The 19,652-nt window shown below is 41.5% G+C and overlaps 1 long non-coding RNA gene across 2 annotated transcripts in view; it reads right to left on the bottom strand.

The window, feature by feature from the left end:
• Positions 1–235: 235 nt before the first annotated feature.
• Positions 236–19,652, bottom strand: part of LOC141577200 (uncharacterized) — a 57,238-nt gene continuing 37,821 nt past the window's right edge. The window contains exons 6-9 of one of the 2 annotated variants that reach the window (XR_012505941.1): positions 17,465–17,562; positions 13,485–13,728; positions 10,741–10,864; positions 236–4,138 (exon numbers count right to left, since the gene is read on the bottom strand). This is a non-coding gene — a long non-coding RNA (uncharacterized LOC141577200). The remainder of the gene's footprint in view (positions 4,139–10,740; positions 10,865–13,484; positions 13,729–17,464; positions 17,563–19,652) is intronic. The other variant, XR_012505942.1, reaches the window with a different exon arrangement.

The raw sequence follows: 19,652 nt of genomic DNA on the forward strand, positions 1-19,652 counted from the left end.
TTGCTTAGATAATTTTTCCCGCAGTATTATTTATTTTAAACACTCAGTATGTGCTTCTGTCTGTTGCTTTATTAGAGAGCAAGAATTCATTATTATTTTTAATAAAATATACTTTCAGGAAACTATACTGGGATTCATTCATTCACACAGTTAAGCAATGATACCTGTTTTGTTACATAAATTGTCTAAGCCTCTCAACTTCCAAAAGATTACATGGACAAAGTTTAAAACGTCATAAATGATTGACTAACAAAGTTTATTGTGTTCCTTGATTAAAAGTACAAATATGAGTCAGTCTTAAATTCGGATGTAAACGTCTTATAAATTACATGAGTCTTCTCCAAAATTCTTTAATTTGGGCTTTAAATCCTCCAGTAAAAAACTGGTTTGAAGAAGAAGAAAGTCGAGAATAGATTCAATCCAAATTCTATGGGAATAAACAAAGCTAAATGTTTCAGTCATTTTTTTGAAGCAGAATAGGTATGATTTGTGCACCATATGATTTTAATAGTATTCATCTGAACATACGGTTTTGACAACATGAGACCACAAGCCAGCAAACAAGATCTCAGGCAAAGCAAGAAAAACAACTGAGGGGATTTTCTGCTGCAAAATTTCCCCTAAATAAAACTGTAATTGAGAACAAATCTGACGCCATATTGGTTCTGTTCCTTCAGTTTGAAGCACTGTGCCCTGTTTTCCAGGCTTAATCTTGCTGGCTTTGCACCTTTTGTAAAACAACGTTGCCTTTAGCCTAAAACCTACAGGAAAGCCTATTCTCGGGGCTCTGACCTTTAAGGATGTTAGCACTTCTGCACTTATGCAGAGATGGCAAGTTGCAAAATAGAGAATAACCTTTGTTTTGTTGGAGGCTTACAGGGACACAATAGCCTGAGCCACATGGATGGCTGCAAGAACAAAGAATCCCGGCAGCAAGAAGTTTGCACAACCAACCACACCCCCTCCCCTTTTTAGTTCAAAAGGAGCCTTAATTCTGACTTGGGAAAGATGATTCTCCAGGACATTAGTCCCCCATCTTCTTGGTCTGCCAGCTTTCTGAATAAAGTTACTATTCCTTGCCCCAAAACCTTGTCTCCTGATTCATTTATTTATCACTGTGGTGCAGTGAGCAGAACAAGTTTGGCCTCAGTAACAGAACCAGCTTTGTCATTCCCTCTGATGTGAAATCTCTCTGGGTGTACAAGTGCTTGCCTGGTGGTGGTGGTGGCGGTGGTGGTGGTAGGCAAAAATATTTCACATCTCCTGATTTCAATAGGCTAAAATTTACTGCTATTTAAGTCAACTCTAGACATTTACAGAATCACCTGCAGATGTGCTTCTGGGAGCTACAAAAATTCCAACAATGAAAATAATTCTATTGTCTCCAGAGAAGATAATTTTCCTCAAAATTCAGCAGCTCTGAAACACACTTCAGGAGTACAGATAGATGCAGTGTTCTTCATTTCCCATGCTGTTCTGACACAATTTTCCACTTATATCAAAGTAAATTAAAATCGGTCTTCAATAGCAGATGCTCTGTCATGATACAACAATGTCAATTCCACTTATTTATTGAGCCAGAGCAGCTTTAGAATAAATGACTTTATACCAAACTCCTGCTTGATATCCTGTCTTCTCCATGGTGGCTAATTCCTTCTTCTTACTTCCTAAAAGTTCTCCTGTTATGGGAAGTTAGCCTTTACTGTGCACATTCAATTGGAAAGGCACAAATTAAATATGTGAGGGGATGACATACATATTTAATTCTTACTTATACATAAATAAAAGCACACAGGACCTGTGTCTTGGAAGATGTCACTTTCTAATGTGGGCAAAAGGATGGTCTATAGTTCAATCAATGATCTAAAAGCAGTTTTCTAGGATATAATAAAGCAGTGCTTGAGTTATAAGACAGAACAACTCCTGGATATGAATCAGTGGCACCAATCAGTGGGTGCACATGTGTGCATACACACGCCTATGCACACGGAGCAGCCTTGGAGACACTCCATCTGTGCTGATGGAGCAAAGCCATGCTGGGGAGATGAGGAAAAAGTGCCTAATACAATCAAACCAGGACACCTGAGTAATGGGTAATAGGAGTCAATTGAATTTTCTGGTTAGCTGAAGGCCAAACAAAAACACTTTTAGTTTCAAACGTCATTGTTAAAAACTTTCTTAAAGCACAGAAGCCTGTTTTCCTGCTTTGCTTAGTGTCACATGGCATATTAAACATGACAGATTCTTAGTTCTCTGACTGTGGAACGGGAAAGGCCTTGCTGTCATATTTCTGAACATTAGTCTATGTTTTGCAGCACAGTGGATACTGAAAATGGGGCAATTTGAGTGAATGGGAATGGAAATAACCTAGCAGTCATTGACTGTGTGTGATTTGCCAACTTTCTCCAAAAAGTAGGGGTAGCAAGCAAATCAGATAAATTGAGGGATCCTGGGGTGGGGAGTCAGGTGGGCTGACAGCTGGGTGGTCCCAGGTAGCTTGTTTTACTGTGTAAAATTGTGACTATGATCCAGACAGTAACACACTGTCAAATTCTTGTGCCTGTAGCTTTGATACCTGGCCAAGTCTGTGAGCCAATTTTATCGATGGTGCATAATGAAGATAACTAACATTCCCTGAGGACCAGGTTGTGTGACTTCCATGCATTGACTCACTGAATTCCCTAAGCACCCTTTGTGGTACATAACAGTCTTAAAATATGCAGCAGGGGATTATTCTGTTTGCAGATGATAAAATGAAACTCTGAACTGTTGAAGCCTGGCCCGAAATAATGCAGATGGGAAGACGCCGTGCTGGGAGCTAAGCTCGGGCCAGGCTACAGAACCTGAAGCTCCCAGCAAGTCCCCTCACCCAGGAACCTGGCCCACAGCCACTGCCTGGCCCTGTTCTATTTCTATGAGTGCTCATAGGAAAAAGCCAGGTACTCAGGGTCAATGCGACTTGATTAAGAAATTCAAACTGGGATAGCCTTTTGTTGGGGACTGTAACCTGGGAGTGAAACTGGCAGTGAAGTAAGGGAGGAAACACCTCTGGTTGTAAGAATATTTCTAGGGAAGAAGGTTCCCTGATGGGCTGGCATGGGAATCGCTGTGGTTGTGAGCCCCGTGTTGCACTGTGGGGTTGTGGGCAGGGAAGGAGAGAGGCTGTTCATACTGGTCATAGTCAATACAGTTTGTAAACAGCTGAGTTCTGTTCCCTCACAGCTCAGACACATGCAGGACATGAGGATGCTTAGCAAATGACCAACAGTAGGTATCAAAGACCAAGAGTGGGGTGGGGAGGAGAGATGGGGCCACCTTCTGGAAGAACCGCTGCCCCAGGGGACCAGGAAGGTAGTGAATGATTGGGGATGCACAAAGGGTTTCTATGGCCTCATCAGGTAGTTCCTATTTTAAACTGATAGTCTGGAATATATGGTCAAATGCGGTGGAATGTCTGCTCTTATTTTAAGTTCTACAAACACTTAAACGGATAGATTTCTATCTCCACTATACAAGCACTGCTGGGTGACCTTTATAGTCAATGTGAGGATCAAAAGAGTGAGTACTTATTAATGCTATTACCATGCTTCTTCTGAATTAACACTTCAGCAACAGTATAACGGCCACGCTCCTTAACAACTGCCTCTGTAAGGGTCTTGTAAGTCACAAATAATAATTATAAAGAAAATATATTAAAAATAATAACAATTACAGTTACAACAACTATGTTGTTTATAACGATGATAGTGTTAGCATCTCCCTCTCATATTAAACAGTACCCAACACTAGATTCCTTAGGAAACAACGCCAATGAATTTTTGTACTTTTCTAAGTCTTCACCCAATGAAGCCTTTTTATTCACATTGGTCCACCACAGCCAGAATTGCTGTTCCTTGCATGGTGGGCTGCCATGCTGCGATGTTCTGGGCTTTTTCTGGCACAATGCGTCTATACTGGGTAGTCAAGGTTCCACGTACCCACTCTGATTTCCAATATATTGTTCTCCAGAGCCAACAGAGGGGCCACTGGAAAGAGGCCACATATACTGTGGTGAACCCAAACTGAATACCTGTTGAAGGAATGGACACAAAACATGGAGTGGTGGATGGATGGAAGGACAACATAAATTCTTTTACTCCTGTAAAGAGAGAGGGGAAAATGGTGAAATAAATCCCAAAGAGAAAAGACGTTCATGGTAATAATAATTTTCAACAGTGAAAGAATCCAAACAAAAGGCAAATATAAAATCTCTGGGAAGAAGACTCATTACAACCTGTTTCTTTCACATATATACCCTTAGTAGGAATAACATACTTAAAAATCTTCAACCAACCATAATTATTTGCTCATAATAAACTTGGGAATCTTGAAGCATATTATTCACAGTGTTGAAATAATACAATCTTGGAAGATGATTTGTATTTGAGGATTAAAAAAAGAATATTGTGGATGTATCTAACAATTTAAATAGAAATAAGAAATGTACCTTTGGGAAAGCTATGCATAGAGAATGTTGGAGGAAATACACTGAATATAGGCAAGTGAGCAAGCTCCCTTGAGTCTGGGAAAGTGAGTGCAGCACATTCAGTGAGTCTATGAAGTTATTACAAGCCACAGAAATGTATGCAATGAAAGTGTCTTCCTAAGCAAAATATTCTTCTTCAGGAATTTTTATCTTGATATTTCTATGGTCTGTGTGGTCACAGGAAGTCAAATTTATGGTGGTGGCTTAGAAGTTCTTTTCTCTCTGTGTGTAATTTACAGGGCAATGCTACAGATGGGGCAGCAGAGATCTGTGGTAAGCTGTTCCATAGGGTGGGGGAGCGGTTAGAAATGATAAGGTCAGAGATCTAAAAGACTTTTAGACCCTCCCCTCCTAACTGGCAGACCTTTAAAGTAAACTAGCACAGGTATGTAACTAAGACAGTGGATGAGAGGCAAATTTATATTCCCTTTAGTGTTACTGCTCAGTCAAAGGGTAGGGACCACTCTGGCCAGGAACGGCAAGACCGTGAATGGGGTGGATGCGTAGGAGGAGCTGACATTTGCTTCTGACCTGAGAGGCAGGCGTGTGTTGCAGAAAAGCCGACAGTGCTGGAAAGATGCAGTAGGTCCACAGCCCAAAAGGAGCTGTCATATTCTGGGAGGTCAGAGAGCAAGAACCAGAGTTAGTGACGCCACAGGGTCAGCAGCGTGGCAGCATTGATGTCAGTATCTGTGTCCATAACCCACCTAACCCTACATGAGCTCATCTGCCTACGGGGGCAGGTAAGTAGCAGAAATGCTTGGAGTGGGTGCAGCCACTGGCAAATTGGCAAGTGGACATCCTAAGGAAACGCAATGCTCAACATCACCATATTGGAAATAGGGCCTCACAGTGTCAGATCTCCTTCTTATTCAAGAGAAGCCAGAAATTAAGAGTTTATTAGCAATCAACCCAGATCAAAACCCAGAAAAGATATCATTTTATAATGACAAAGCAGGCACAGACTATTCAGAAATAAATTAATGAAAAATATTAAGAAGATTCTGATAAATGATTTAAAAAAAGAAAAAAAAAAAAGATGATTGAATGAACAGTAGAATGCACCACCCTCTTCAGTGGGCAGACTCAAATTTGGGGGACATAGAACATTTTTTCTCCAAAATAAATTTAGTATCTGAATGCAAATTTAGTTAATAATCCCAAATGGATTTAAGAAAAAAATCTGAAAGGTGATCCTAAATGTATTCCAGAAATATACCTATATATACAAATAAAGTAATGAGGAGGGATGTTTGAATTTGTAGTATTAGGGATATTCTGGAAAAGGATAAAACAGGACCAACTCTAGGAGGTATTAATCTATGTTCATGGAAACAGTATAGAAATAGTGCACTGAGAGTATGAATGAAATACATTACATTTCAAGAATAGGCGTGGATATTTATGAGATTTTAGTAATATTATAAAACTGACACTTCAAATCAGTGGATTCAAGTTCTGCAGTAATTAGCTAAATCATTGGAAGGCCTGGTAGACTGTCCTCATTTATGACATTAAAATAAATTCCAGATAATTTTTTAATTAAAAAATAAAACACCAGAAATAACCCAACATGATTTAATCTGTTCAGATTTTCAAGCTAGAAGAACTTTCTAAAAAGCTTTTGGAACAAAGACCAAAAAGAGCAAAGGCCTAGCAACTCAGCAAGGCCAGAAACGCCCACTGTAAAACAAAACGAACCCTCGCCCAACCCTCTCTCACGGCCCTGTATTGCTCTCTGATATGTTCTACACTTTCTTCTTCCCTTTAAAGTCCAGTTTCTTGGAGAAGTACCTGCGCTGAAGACACCTCAGGGCTCAGAGCCCTGCATCCCCCACGGCCCTCATCGCAGCACTGAGACAGGAGTTGTACTGCCGGTGGCTGCGTGTTTCAAACTAGTCAGCATTTTCAGCTCGTGTTTATTTGATTACCAGTTAGCTTTTGCCGTGGACAAATATTTTCCTCTCAGGGGGATGTTTTCCCCCCTTAATTTTTGTTTTACTTAAATAAACTTAAAAAGCCCAGACAGAAAAGTTTGTGTGTACATATGCACACACACAGATACACACAGATATGTTTTTTAAAGTCTACCTAAGTATAGTCCTCCTCCTCCTTTTCCCCAGGCTTGGCAATTAAAGGTGGGCTTTAGCTCTTGCTTTATTGCCCCACACACACCCCCTTTCTCACTATGCTCCTTTTAGTCAGTGTTCAAATCCCTCTTAAGCCAGGTTACAGCCTTCTCAGTGTTGCCTCAACTAGTTTCTCCCAACTGCTCTGCTATTCTTCTTTCTCTTGGTGGATTTCTCTTCTCCCATGTGCCATGTTCATGGCCATTTTCCCCAGGGCCTCGTCCTCAATCCTCCACTTGGCAGGAATGAATCGCCCCCACGGCCTCACCCACAGCTCCTCTGAGCTCCTGACTGTTGAATCCAGCTTAACAACGGGCATCACTCCTCAGATGTCCCATAGACACTTTGCAATCAAAATGCCACACACAGAACCATCTCCTCGAAAGCATCTCCTCCCCTTACACTTCCACTGCAGATCCACTCTCCAGATGGGTCACTGGAAAGTCACCTCAGCAGCTCTGCAGCCCGCCGCCCCGGCCCTGTAGTCCTCTCTGCAGCAGTCACCACTTCTGCCGCCCACGACTCTCTCCCTCAGCCAAGGGCCTCTCTGCAGGCATGTGTCACATGTCTGGATTACCTGGGGTGGCCCCCGAAATATCCTTTCCCCCCAAAATGTGGGCCTCCCCCCAAAAATGTTATTATCCATTCTGCTGCCAGTATAACCAGATATACTTTAACATAATCAATATGCAATTCTCTTGCTTACATATATTCCAATATAGCCCTGTTTCTTTAAGGATACATTCAAGTCTAATCACACAAGACCCATTGTGACAGTGGCCTTGTGCACCTGATATTCCCACCTGTGGATACTTTGTTCTAACCCTACTTGTTGTTCTTTAGTCTGGCCAAGCCGCTTCATGCCGTGTACTCTTATATGCCTCTACCTCTCTGCATGAAGTGTCCACTCCCTCTACCACAAATTAGAGAGCTAACTTCCTTTCACCTTTCAAAATTCAGTTCAAATATTCCCAGCTCTATGAAGTCCAATGTGTGTTCACCTGCTTAGCAATCCATCAACTACTCGCCAAGTCTCGCCTGCCCTGCGGAGTGCAGACACCAAATCTTACCTGTCTTGTTCTCCCCAGCAGTTGATACAGTGTTTAGCATAGCAGGTGCTCAGTGTTTGTTGGATAGATAAATGAATGAATCAGTAAAGAGATGAGAGGTCTACAATCCCCCCCAGTTACTCAGCTGCCATTTTGGAAAGTTCATTCTCTGGAGTTAAGGAAATGTCAGTGCAGGTGGTGGGCAGACAGAACAGAGGTGAGGGCGTGGGGGAGAAAGGCCTGGTCCTGGAGAGCGCAGGAGAGGCGTGGGTGGGATAACAATGGAGAGAGAGGGAATGGAGTGGGCGCATGCAAGATGTTGAAGAACAACTGATATTAACTGCAGTAAATTAAATGGAGAACATAATATATGAAGGGAAGATCAAGTTAACACAGCAAGGGTGGAAAAGGCAGTACCAGAGACGAAGAGCTCTCACTTCATCACTCACTGCATTTCACTTACGACACCCGCCCTCTGGGAAGGCAGCGCCAAGTTCTTGAGAGACTGGTGTTTGTGCTGTGGGTGCTCTAAGTACAAAACGGTATCTTATGGCTTCCAGATTTTAAGACTGATAGATTATTTCTCTTATGTCCCGTGTCTGAGTTCTCAAACAGCAGGATATTTTGCTTCTGGGGGTGAGCTATTGTGGTTAATAACTAAGGGTTACTCCAATAATCTCAAAGGACAGTGGGGAAATCACTAGAACAAATAAAAGAGAAATTTCACTCAGAAAAAAACATATGCCCTATAGAACCTTGTGGGGGCCTTGGGGGCAATGTTACCGCCAACTCATCTAACAGTTGTATGTGAGTGCATTAAAACTCCAAGCTCAAGTCACTTAAACACATATGAGAACCAGGGTCCAGGCTGTGGTGCTTCAGACATGCACGGGAAGATGAAAAGCCTGACTATTGCCTCCGACAGGATCAGTCCAGCCGGGGAGAGCAATGGACACAGACATGATCAAGCACCATCAAGACAAGAATCAACTGCAATTCATGCTTAGAGAGGAGAGCAGAAAATCTCTAAAAAGTTGAGGGTTTGCTGCCAAGGCTTGGCAAGAGCCCTTCCAGGCAGAAAAGCAGAGAAAGATACTTCTGGCGAAGGAGTCTAGGGATGGTGGCAGGGTGCGAGGCCTAAAGAAGCAAGGGTGGAGGGCTCCAGGGTCATCTGTCAGAAGCTGTTCCCCTTCAGCAGCTAAGAGGCCTAACTAAAAAGGCAGGTGGGGTGTCATTAATGATCATGGGGAAAACTGGGAGGAGAAAACTGAGGTCAGGAGATCACCACCAAAGGCACTTTATTTGAGAGGAACAAAAATAATTCAAAAAGCACTTGAAAAACCTATCTCCCATGAACGAAAAGAACACAAAATAAGTTTCACTCCAGCGTTGAATACAGAATAACAGACTGCCTACTCTCAAAAATGGATTGAAATTTCTAATTCGTTAGGGATTATTTAGAGAATAGGAAAACGAATAAATCTGAACAATCTCTCTAAAATAGCTGTTACTCCATCCTGTTATGTAGGGTAGAGTTAGGCTGAATTATTTAATTAGTATTTTAATGAGACTATAAAGTTGTAAAAGTCCTATCAATTTCTCCCAAAAGCGTACAACTTTTCCTTTCAATGACCTTTATTTGACTTAACTAGAACAATAACTATTTTCCAAGGCTTTTTTCGTGTGTGTTAAAATACCAAATGATATGCTGCCCTCAGAATGTTGTTGTTATTATTAATGCTGATAATAGCCCCAATAAGAAATATTTACAATTATGACTCATTTTGGAATAACAGGTCATTGGATTAAAGTCCTTTTGAAAATAAGCAAAAAAAACGAACATAATTTCTACACCAGGGACAGGGGCTGCACCCTTAATCGAACCTGGTCACTAAGCACAACAAAAGCAAAGATGAAACTCAAATCAGACACCAGGCCACAAACCATAGCTGACTGAAGATGCCACAAAATGACCTTTCATTCACCTAGGGAATCAGATGCGTTTCTATGTATATTATATATTTTAAAAGCAATTATTATATATATAGCATGTAATTTAGGAAAAAGAAAACTCCCTCTTTCTGTAGACTTATAAACAGGAAGCCCAATGGGGTGTCTTGCAGACATGAACCCGCATGCATAAATGCAAAGCCTATTGACAAAAATACTTTCCTGTCTCCTAAGCTTAAAAAAAAAAAAGTAATTCAAGGCAGTGGTGAGCTCAAAGGTCTCAGATACAAAACGTGCACATCATCAGCCTTCTAGTAGATAAAAGTGCGCCATGCATAATAGAAAAGATGAAGTTTCCTATGGAAATCTATTTTGAGATGCAACAATTTAAAGGCAACCGAGAGCTCAAAACCAAGTTCAAACAAAGAGAAACAAAGGCCAAGCAAATGTACAGAAATGGACAAAGACATTGGAGAAGGAGGGGATCTGTGTTCTACCAATACTCCAGATCAGCAAATTCATCCTGAATTCAAGCCAGTGATGTGCCATGAGGTCACTCAAGGAACCAGGCTGAAACCATCGGCCAGAAGAAATAGGAAAAATGTCAAAGGCAGGTGTGAGGTGTGGAATGGGTGACCCTGTGACCCTTGCTGCCATGAGGCAGGATGCTCTTGCGGGCTTTCTGCACAGGCTGGCAGGCTCACATGACTCTGTTTAGAAGGATATCAGCCAACAGCTGTGCCACACGGGCTGCAGCCCGTGCTGAGTCACATCTAGTAACGGTTCTGAGTTCATCCTTAGACGACATGACCAGAAGGATCTGAGAATCAATGATGGAGAATTACCTGAATGAGTATTCCATTTTATTCCATGGCAGTAAACCTTCAGCTTTGTACAACATAAATATTGACAAAGATATACACAGGCAACCTATTTGAAAGCCTGACTGCATAATTGCATCTAATTGAGAAAAGCGGGCTCCGTTTCGGTATGCTAGGTCTTTGTTTGGCTCGGTAACCGATGCTTCTGAGACCCAAAGCATATTCTAGTATAACCGACAGCACAGAAATCCCCACTGATGACTTACTCATTTCAGGGTATTCATAAAATAACCCCAGTTTGCCCGTTGGATACAGATGGTTGTCCCATTCCCATCGTGGGGTGGTCTGTTCTGCTCCCGAAACTGTGGCATCATTAGATTCATGACCCAGCTGTCAAACAGATCAAATTATAAGGCAAGATATTATCAGACCAAGGTCATAAAAGTATTACTGACATTTCAAGCTGAACACATCATCTTCCCAAGAATTTAATTTCTTGTTCTCAGGATAAATTTCTTTTTATTGCTGCCTCCCTACCCTCAAGTATTGTGAAAACTAGTCCTGACTACGTACCTTGGGTTTACCAAAATTGTAACGACTACTACTACTTTATCTCCTACCTCCTTTTCAGGTGGGCACTTTAGCTTTTAGAAGATACCTACCCTCATTTGTTTTTTCCCCCATTTCTCTGCTATTATCCACCATGGCATTTTCAGTCTGTAAATTGTCAGAGAAAATAAGTAAAAGAAAGTAATACAGGGTCGGTGAGCTGGTGATAAGTGCTGCAGAGGAAAATAAAGGAGGGCGAGGAATGTGTGGTAGGGAGGAGTGTGGATGGGGCAAGTGACCTTTGAATAAGGCAAAGACGGAGGCAAAGGGGTGGGCAGAGGGAACAGTGATCACAGGCCTTGAGGTCCCTCACGCTGGACAGACAGCATGGAGGCTGGTGTGGGCCAGAGTGAATAGGAAATAAGTGGTGGTTTTGGGGGGTGGAGCCTCAGAGGCTGCCGTGAGGATGTGGGCATTTTTCCCTCTGAAGGAATTGTGGAACAATGGAGGATCACTGAGCAGAAAAGTGATACTCTAACGTTGGATCGAACAGGTCCAAGACCCTAATTTAAGCTGAACAAATCAAGGGCCAAAGAAGTGACATGCCACTTCAAATTCAGTGCAGAGCTTGAAAGAAACAGCCTCGACTCGCAGCCCAGTGCTCTGCACCCTTCTGGATGTTGTCCCACAGAGCTGTCTCTAAGGTTAAATTTTTTCCTCACTCAGAGGCTTGTGGGACAACTGAATGCTTCCCCCTTTTTCAAATGGCAATTTGTCATGAAAGGAATTCGGAGTTGGCAGTGAAACAAGGCATGGACCTGTAGACTACAGAGCTGTTTTTCCTGAAAGCAACAGCTGGCGCGTGGTTTACTCGTGGAGTTCAGCAGAAGAGACAGAGCAACAACAGACAACTTAGCATCTTGCGGAGCTTCGGCTGACTGCACTGCACGTTTGGATGGATTTCAAATTTGGACAGTGAGGCGGCTTCACACGAAAGGCAGGTGTATACATCATACATGCCCACACGTCTGTATGCACACACACGTGGACACACACAGAGTATATGATGTGACTTGTAAAGAGCTGCCCCTGCTAGGTTTCCCACTGCCTCTGATCTCAGCGTTAACCTTTCCCTGGCCATGCTCCCAGGGTTGCTACGAGAATTCTTTGCAATGGAACATGCCCTTCGCTTCACAAACTTTCCCCAATTCTTTCAATGACATTAGGGGAAGAGCAGGGAGCTCTGTGAGGGGGTGGGGATATGGACTCGAGATACCCCTGAATCTGAATCCACACTTCATGGCTTATTTGTTATTTAACTTTATTTACATTCAAAATGCAATTGTTGCAGATCTCAGAAGTTGATTTACACTCACTGCTGTGGCAGAATGTTGCGGTCAGTAGACCCACCACTGGATCCTTTTATTCAAAACGTCCTTCCAATAATTCAGATATTACTGTATCACAAATGCCCATTTCTATATTTTGATACCTGCTTTTCAGTATAATTATCTTCCTTCTTTATTCTCTAAATCTTATGATTTTTAAACATTTTTCTGAGAAGTGTTCCACAGGCACTTTACATATGATAAGTTGATAAAGAGATCCTGGAGCTCAAAACCACATTTAAATCCTGAGATAAACTCAACTGTGCCGTATACATGGATAGGTTTAGTCTGCTTCCTTTGTTACTTTGTTTAGTAATTTTTGTTTCAAACAAGATCCTACTGTATAGCACAGGGAACTACATTCAATAACTTTTAATAGCCTATAGTGGAAAAGTATATGACAAGGAATATATATATATAAATATATATGTATGTATATGTGAATCACTATGCTGTATACCAAGAATTAACACAATATTTTACACCAACTATACTTTCAACAAAAAATGTTGAAATAAAATTGGGAGGTGAAACTTCGACTGCCCAGGCTGCTGTCAAGATGAAACGATTCAAAGCAGGCCAGGTATTAGCAAACCCCCTAACACATCAAAACCCCATATGGGATCTTCTTTTTGAGCAGCACAGGCTAACCAGCTGTGGTCACCTGTAAATAAGGTTGAAGTCACTTAGACCCTTGGCTTGGGAACGCCGTGGCCACCGGGGTGGGGGTCACTGCAGCACCTACGAGAATGACGGGGACAGCCTGCTCCTGACGCCGCTCCCCAGGCCGCAGCCCGGAGCACTGCAGTCAGGTCTGAGGTCCGGCCGGGAGCGCACAGCTCCACAGCCACTCGGAGCCCTGCGGTGCGGGTGGAGCTGGGACCGCGCTCGTCCATCACCCTTCCAGGCACCCAGACTCGGGAGTCCCCTGGGGGAAGTTTTCTCTGCCTCATAATTCCTGTCTCAGCCTCTTGTGGAATGCGGTCCATGCCCAACGGAAGCAGGGCTTTAACCCTCCGGGACCCAAATCCATCACGGCTTGGATCCAGGATGTAACTTCCATGTTAACTCACCTGGTGCTCGCTTCTTGTGCTGAACTGCCCTCCCCCGTCGATGACATTAGGTCGTATTAGAAGTCCCGACTTGCTTGTCCTTAGCTAAGACTCTGAGCCTCTTGCTCAGTCTTCCTGACTGGAACCACTCTTCTGTGGCAGAAAAGCTTGGGCTGTCGGCAACCCATCATTGTCCTCGGTCTTTTGGGTTTTCTGTTGTTTTATGGTTCTCATGCAGGGATACCAATTTGCATATGAGAAACACCTGTAGACATTTTAAAAAATACAGACACTGGATCCTCCCCACTCTTCAGCCAAGGCTGGAAGCTTTCTCCCTCTAGCAGGGGTTACACAATAATTTGCTTGTGAATTGACCACACATATTGGCATAATCATGGTAAATTGCCCTTTACTCAGTGCTTCCCACGTGGCATTTTCTACTTCATGTTGTCTTTGTACGTTCATTATCACATTTAATCCCTGAATTATAGATAATCACCTTTTCTTTTGAGGACACTCTTACTTGCTAATCTTGAATACAAGTATCTTTGATTCTCTTAATCTATTTCATTCCTGAGTTTCCTGTTCCTGGATTTAAAGAGTGAATTATGGACACATGTATTTAAGATTCTCTTAATATATCTATCTGACTCATCCTCCAACCAAATCATATCTGGAGAAGAGAGATTTTCTCTTTTAAATATTTGCATTTTCTTACTATATAGTAGTGCGTACACACGGTGGAAAATGTAGAAAGCATAAAAAGTAAGAAAATTACAGCCATACATTATCTAAACACCAAAGGACAGTGCTATGTCATGTTGGGCATTTAACCATTTTTCATAATATTTTATCATAAAATTTCCCTAGAGCAAGTTACTTAACCCTGGAATTGTACTAGACTTTTGTCAAGTACAGAATAACATTCCCAGAAATGACCCCAACATCAAAATAGTACGTGAGGCTGGGAAGGCCATAGGGCACTCAGCTTATTCTCTGAGTCCTACAACGAAGCTGTTAATTCACTGATGTTACTCATTCGATGCCTGTGAGTCACTCACTCACTCAGCTGGCTCGGACTGAGACCTACTTTATACCAAATGCCGATCCAAGTGCTGGGGAGACCCCAGAGAGAGCCTGGATCACGGCATCACTGTCCTTCTTCATTTGCTCCCAGAATCCTACTCAACAAACCCACATGGGATTGGGGGGTGGAGGCAGGTGAGATATGGTAAAATTCATTTCATTATGTTCCTTTAGACATATTTAAATAGCATGAAAATAGTCACTAACTTTGATAAGTTTTCTTTTCCCTTCCTATGTATTTTTGAGGATGGGTATAGTTTTGGGGCAGCAAGAGTAATTGATAGATCTTTAGTATGTTAGGATTTTATATGAAAAATTAAGAAGGAAACTGGCACCTTATACAAAGAGAAGAGGCAGTGAGGAAAACACAAGCCACCCTCAAACTTGGCTACCATTCAGAATTTCTGGTATTCAAAAAAGGGAAACATAATTCAAAATATTTTCCCTAAATATTTTAGCCCAGATTAGAAATACATGTAGGCAAAGCTCAGCTCACTGGAACCTACAACAATGTGCTTACTTAAGCGAAGGTATAAACAGACCACAGATACTATAATGCATCCTTTACTTTAAACTAGTTCATGTGAGCAAGTTTCATTTCACATGAATTGCTCAGTACCAATTTAGGAAATATATCCTTCTTGATTGGTAAAAATAGCTCACTGATAACCAGATTCAACAAAATTTAGTGTTAAATAATTAACCTATTTCCTTCAGGAAATGCTTTTGAGTAATCTGTGTTAAGTATTTCCTCTATCTGATCTATTTCTTTTCACAGAGAAAAGTAGTATTATTTGCACATGAGCTACTTTTACTCCTCTGGAGAAATCTGATTGTGAGCTCAGGGTAAGAGTTGTCTACTGCACAGTAGGGAAAAAAAAGATTCATTTCACAGCAAAGATCAGAATCTTTTTTTTGAGGGGCATGGTGAGCTGGGGGACAAGGGAAATGCCTTTGTTTAGAGACAGACCACAGTAATCCATCCTGAAGCTGAAAGATGAAGACCTTGTGAAGAAATGTGGAAGGACACACTGACACACAAATGTGTTCACTCTGCAAAAACAGAAAGAAGGAAAGAAAAAATAATTTAACTGCCCTATAAAGAGAATGGACAGAAAATTGGTAATAAGGGAGAGTGAAGGAAAGTTAGGGAAGGGAGGAGAAACAGTGAAAGGGAACTTGGATGCGGTGGACAGAATAGCAGGTTTCTGGAGCTTACAATGAAGGATGATAAGAAAAAAAGTAAAGTTTAAAAAAAGTTACAAAGTTTAAAATAGTTTAAAAATTAAAAAATGAAGTTAAAAAATAATTTTTTTTTATAGTGGCATGGAAGATTTTAAAATGATGGAGGTTTTTATTTCAAAATTCAAGTTGTTTGAGTTTCTCCTCCATGCTCCAAACAACAGTAAGAATTGCTTGTGTAATTGGTTTTGGGGGACACCACAGAGAGTGGTGAGCAATGCAGTTAGGTTGGCCAGGAGCAGAATGATTTTGTGGAAGGCAAGACAGAAGAGAGATCAACAGTTTCATGAGGACAGAAACTCAAAGCCAGAAATTATCTTAAAAAGCTTAGTGTGGTGGGCAGAAAAATGTTCCCCCCCAATATGTCTATGTCCTTATCACCAGAAAATAGGAAGAGGTCAGTTTCCCTTGCAAAGGGGGTCTATGATTTCAGATGCGGTTAACGTTGCTAACCAGCATTCTCTAAGAGAGACGAGCTGGATTATAGAGGTGAGCCCATTGTAATCACCAGGGTCATTAAAGTAGGAAGAGGGAGACAGAAGAGGGGAGAGGGGAGAGGAGATTTGACCACAGGATCAGAGTCAGAGGCACACAACCATGCTGACCTTGAGAGAAGGAAAAGAGGTCACAGGCCAAGAGACGTAGGTGGCCTCTGGAAGCCAGAAAAGTCAAAGATACAGTTTCCCCTGAGGCCTTCAGAAACAGCCGTGCCAATATTTTGACTTCAGCAGGCTCCTGCGTTCAAGAACCCTACAAGGTTAAATTTGTGTTGTTTAGTGGAGACTATTTCTTTTTTCTTCCTACTACCATGTCATTTGGGGATACTTGTTACAACAGAAAGTGAATACACTAAGCTCCTTGAAATGTTCAGAAATTGCAGATAACACTGGACTGTCCACTTTGATATGGGATAGGGCTTATGTGAAAATCCAAAGGACAGTGTGACCTTTGCTAACATCTGCTTTTCTCATTTTTAGGAAGAGAACAGTAAGTCAAAACCTCTGTAGTTATTATTTTAGACAAGTGTCTCTTAAAACATTATGTAGCCCTGTGCCTTAGGACACCAAGAGAGTCTCTGTTCTTAGAAGAACATGAATTCCATGAGATAGGGTCTTACATCTGAGTCCCACAGTGGTCTCTTATTGGCAATGAGAACTTGGGCAAATCATTTACCGTCTTTAAGCCACAGGATCTTCATTTGAAAAGGAAGATAAGAATAAGGATTGTTTGGGTGATTAAATTGTACACACACACACACACATATATGTACAACATTTAATACAGTGACTAACACATACTAGGCACTCAACAAATTCCTGTTATGGATTTTTAAATGCATGTATAAAAGGAGGAGAAAGTTGCGGGAAGTTGTGGGAAAACTTAGTTCACGGCCCCAAAAAGGGCCATCTCTCAACGGGCTCTGATCAGTCAGTCCCCAGTGATGGGCTAATAAGCAGAAACTATAGCACTTGAGGATTTAATTTAAACATAAAAAGGAAGGAATTTAAACATAATTAATAAACAGGAGGTATGTTTACACTGTTGGCTGGATCATCTTATCTGAAGAGCTTTAATAAGCAGAGAGTCTCCCCTGTTTTAGAGATGGGCATGCAGGAAAATTACTTGGATGGGTGGGCCGTTCTCACCCCAAGATCACATGACTTAGTACTCACGGAAGTAACACCTCTTGTATGTTATTCCAGATGGACTGTCCTCCCATGATTATTGTCAGCTGCATCATCAGTTCAAGGAGACAGCCACCTGGGTCACACTGGAATATTAGAAAGAAAATCTCATTTAAATTTTAGATAGCTCTAACATGAAATAAAGTCATTATTTTATGCCTAAAAAAATCTAAGGAACAGAGAGTAAAGACACTCTTCATTGGGCAACTAAGAGAAAACATGAAACAGGTTAGACTGTCCGAACACAAAGCTGTATTCACACGTCTTCATTTCTGTATTTTCACAGCCAATACACCAGATCTCCAGGATAAGTCACAAATCTGCCATTAAAGAATGTGATGTAGAAACACGAGGAGTAGTATTTGACAAACTGGAAGAAGAACACCTTTATGGCTAGGTTGTTCCCACAGTCAGTCTGGTCCTTGGGATCTCTGCAGCTAGAATAAAGAAAAGTTAAGTCTGTAAAACTGTGAACAGCTTTGAGACCATAATCAAAGCCACGGACACATGAGTTAACAAGCTAAATATGTATATATATATATATATATACACAATTCACACTTTTTTCATATAAGCTGTTTTGAATCCCTTAAAATAGCTACTATGTTAATTCCAACTGTAGACACTGTTGTAAGAGTTTCTCCCACTATGAATGCAATATCACACAAGGCAAAAAAAAAACAAAGTCACCCGTTCCTTAAAATTTATAAGCACAACAGTATCCAATGGGCAAGAACTGTCCTCTGTCAGGTGTAAGTTGAAAGAAAGCTACTTCTAAACATCCTGCTAAGTGAAATTCTCTTGTCTCCCTGAACGGCAGGAAGGTAGGACTATTGAAGAAAACAAACAAAACACGGGGCAACTTGCTAGAAGCATTTGGGGAACATAAAACATCCTCCTAGTTCAAAATTTGAATTGGTCTTAGTGTTTTCAGAAGATGACCACTGAGCAGACAACTGGGAGAACGACCCAGCCACATGCAGTGTGTGGGAAGCAGTTAACTAGGGCCGCTAAGCCGCTGGCTGGGATACAAGCCAGAGAGAAGAAACATTTGTTATAGAAGCCACAGCTGATGAGAATGGAGCTACACTAACAGGAACAGCATGGGGGGAGGACACATAACAGTGTGATTAATTGTCCTCTCCGTAATGCACAAGCAAATCTGCCACTGGAACCACGACCCTCTTCCACTTATTTGCAATAGAGAGACTATTTACTTTCAACAATAGGGTACATGATCTAATGTAATTGAAATTATTATTAAGCACTGACATATTTACACAGAGCTTGGACATTCTAAAGCTTTCTTTGTCCCTTTTACTAATGCATAGCTGCAGCTAATTCACTTCTCATATAGGCTAGAGAAAATACGTTTACACTTGAAGTTTTCTAAAGACTGTAATGTACTGGAATTGAAGTGCCTAAAAGATAAAGTCTCTGTTTTGACCTGGTTCTAAAACTGGTGTAGAAATGACCTCAGCTGCAGAAGGAGCTTAACAGACTCAGTCATCTTGATTGCCACTTTCTCATATATGGCGTTCAGGGTCACGATGATGTTAAAACAGATGAGGGAAGCAGTGATGGGCTTGGCCCACCTGCACAGTCAGGTACTTCTGGACTGGGTCTCTTCCATTCAGGTTCTTGGGAAGTTCTGCTGAAAATACAATGAACACTGAAAGTCCGTAGACAATGATCCCAATAACTGAAGCAATGGTCAACAGGACCTGACAACCCAAAAGCCCAGCAGCATAAGGCTCACTAATGATCATATTTTTACGCAGAAAACTTGCCCCCAATCTACGCTTAAACAGACAACATGCACGTGCTGTAAACCTCACATAAACCTGAGAAGTGATGTAAATCGCATGTAAATGCCACAAGAGACGTGAATATCCGGCATGTTAAATTTTAGGGGAGGAGGAATGAAGGATGTCAAAAAGAATGAGTACATCCACTAATGTAACATGCTGACAGCAGGAGCAGCTGTGTGCAGGGCATAAGGAATATATGGGAACTCCACTTTCTGTGAATTTTTCTGTAAACCTAAAACTGCACTAAAGAAGGAAGCCTGTTAAGTATATCTTTAAATGGCTGAAAATGGAGTAACTGGTGGCATGTTCTTTTGGAGACAAGTCTGTGATAGCAGAACCAATGAAAGTATCCCTTCTACATCTAT

This window comes from Camelus bactrianus, chromosome 3, assembly GCF_048773025.1.
Source record: "Camelus bactrianus isolate YW-2024 breed Bactrian camel chromosome 3, ASM4877302v1, whole genome shotgun sequence".
NCBI lineage: Eukaryota > Metazoa > Chordata > Mammalia > Artiodactyla > Camelidae > Camelus > Camelus bactrianus.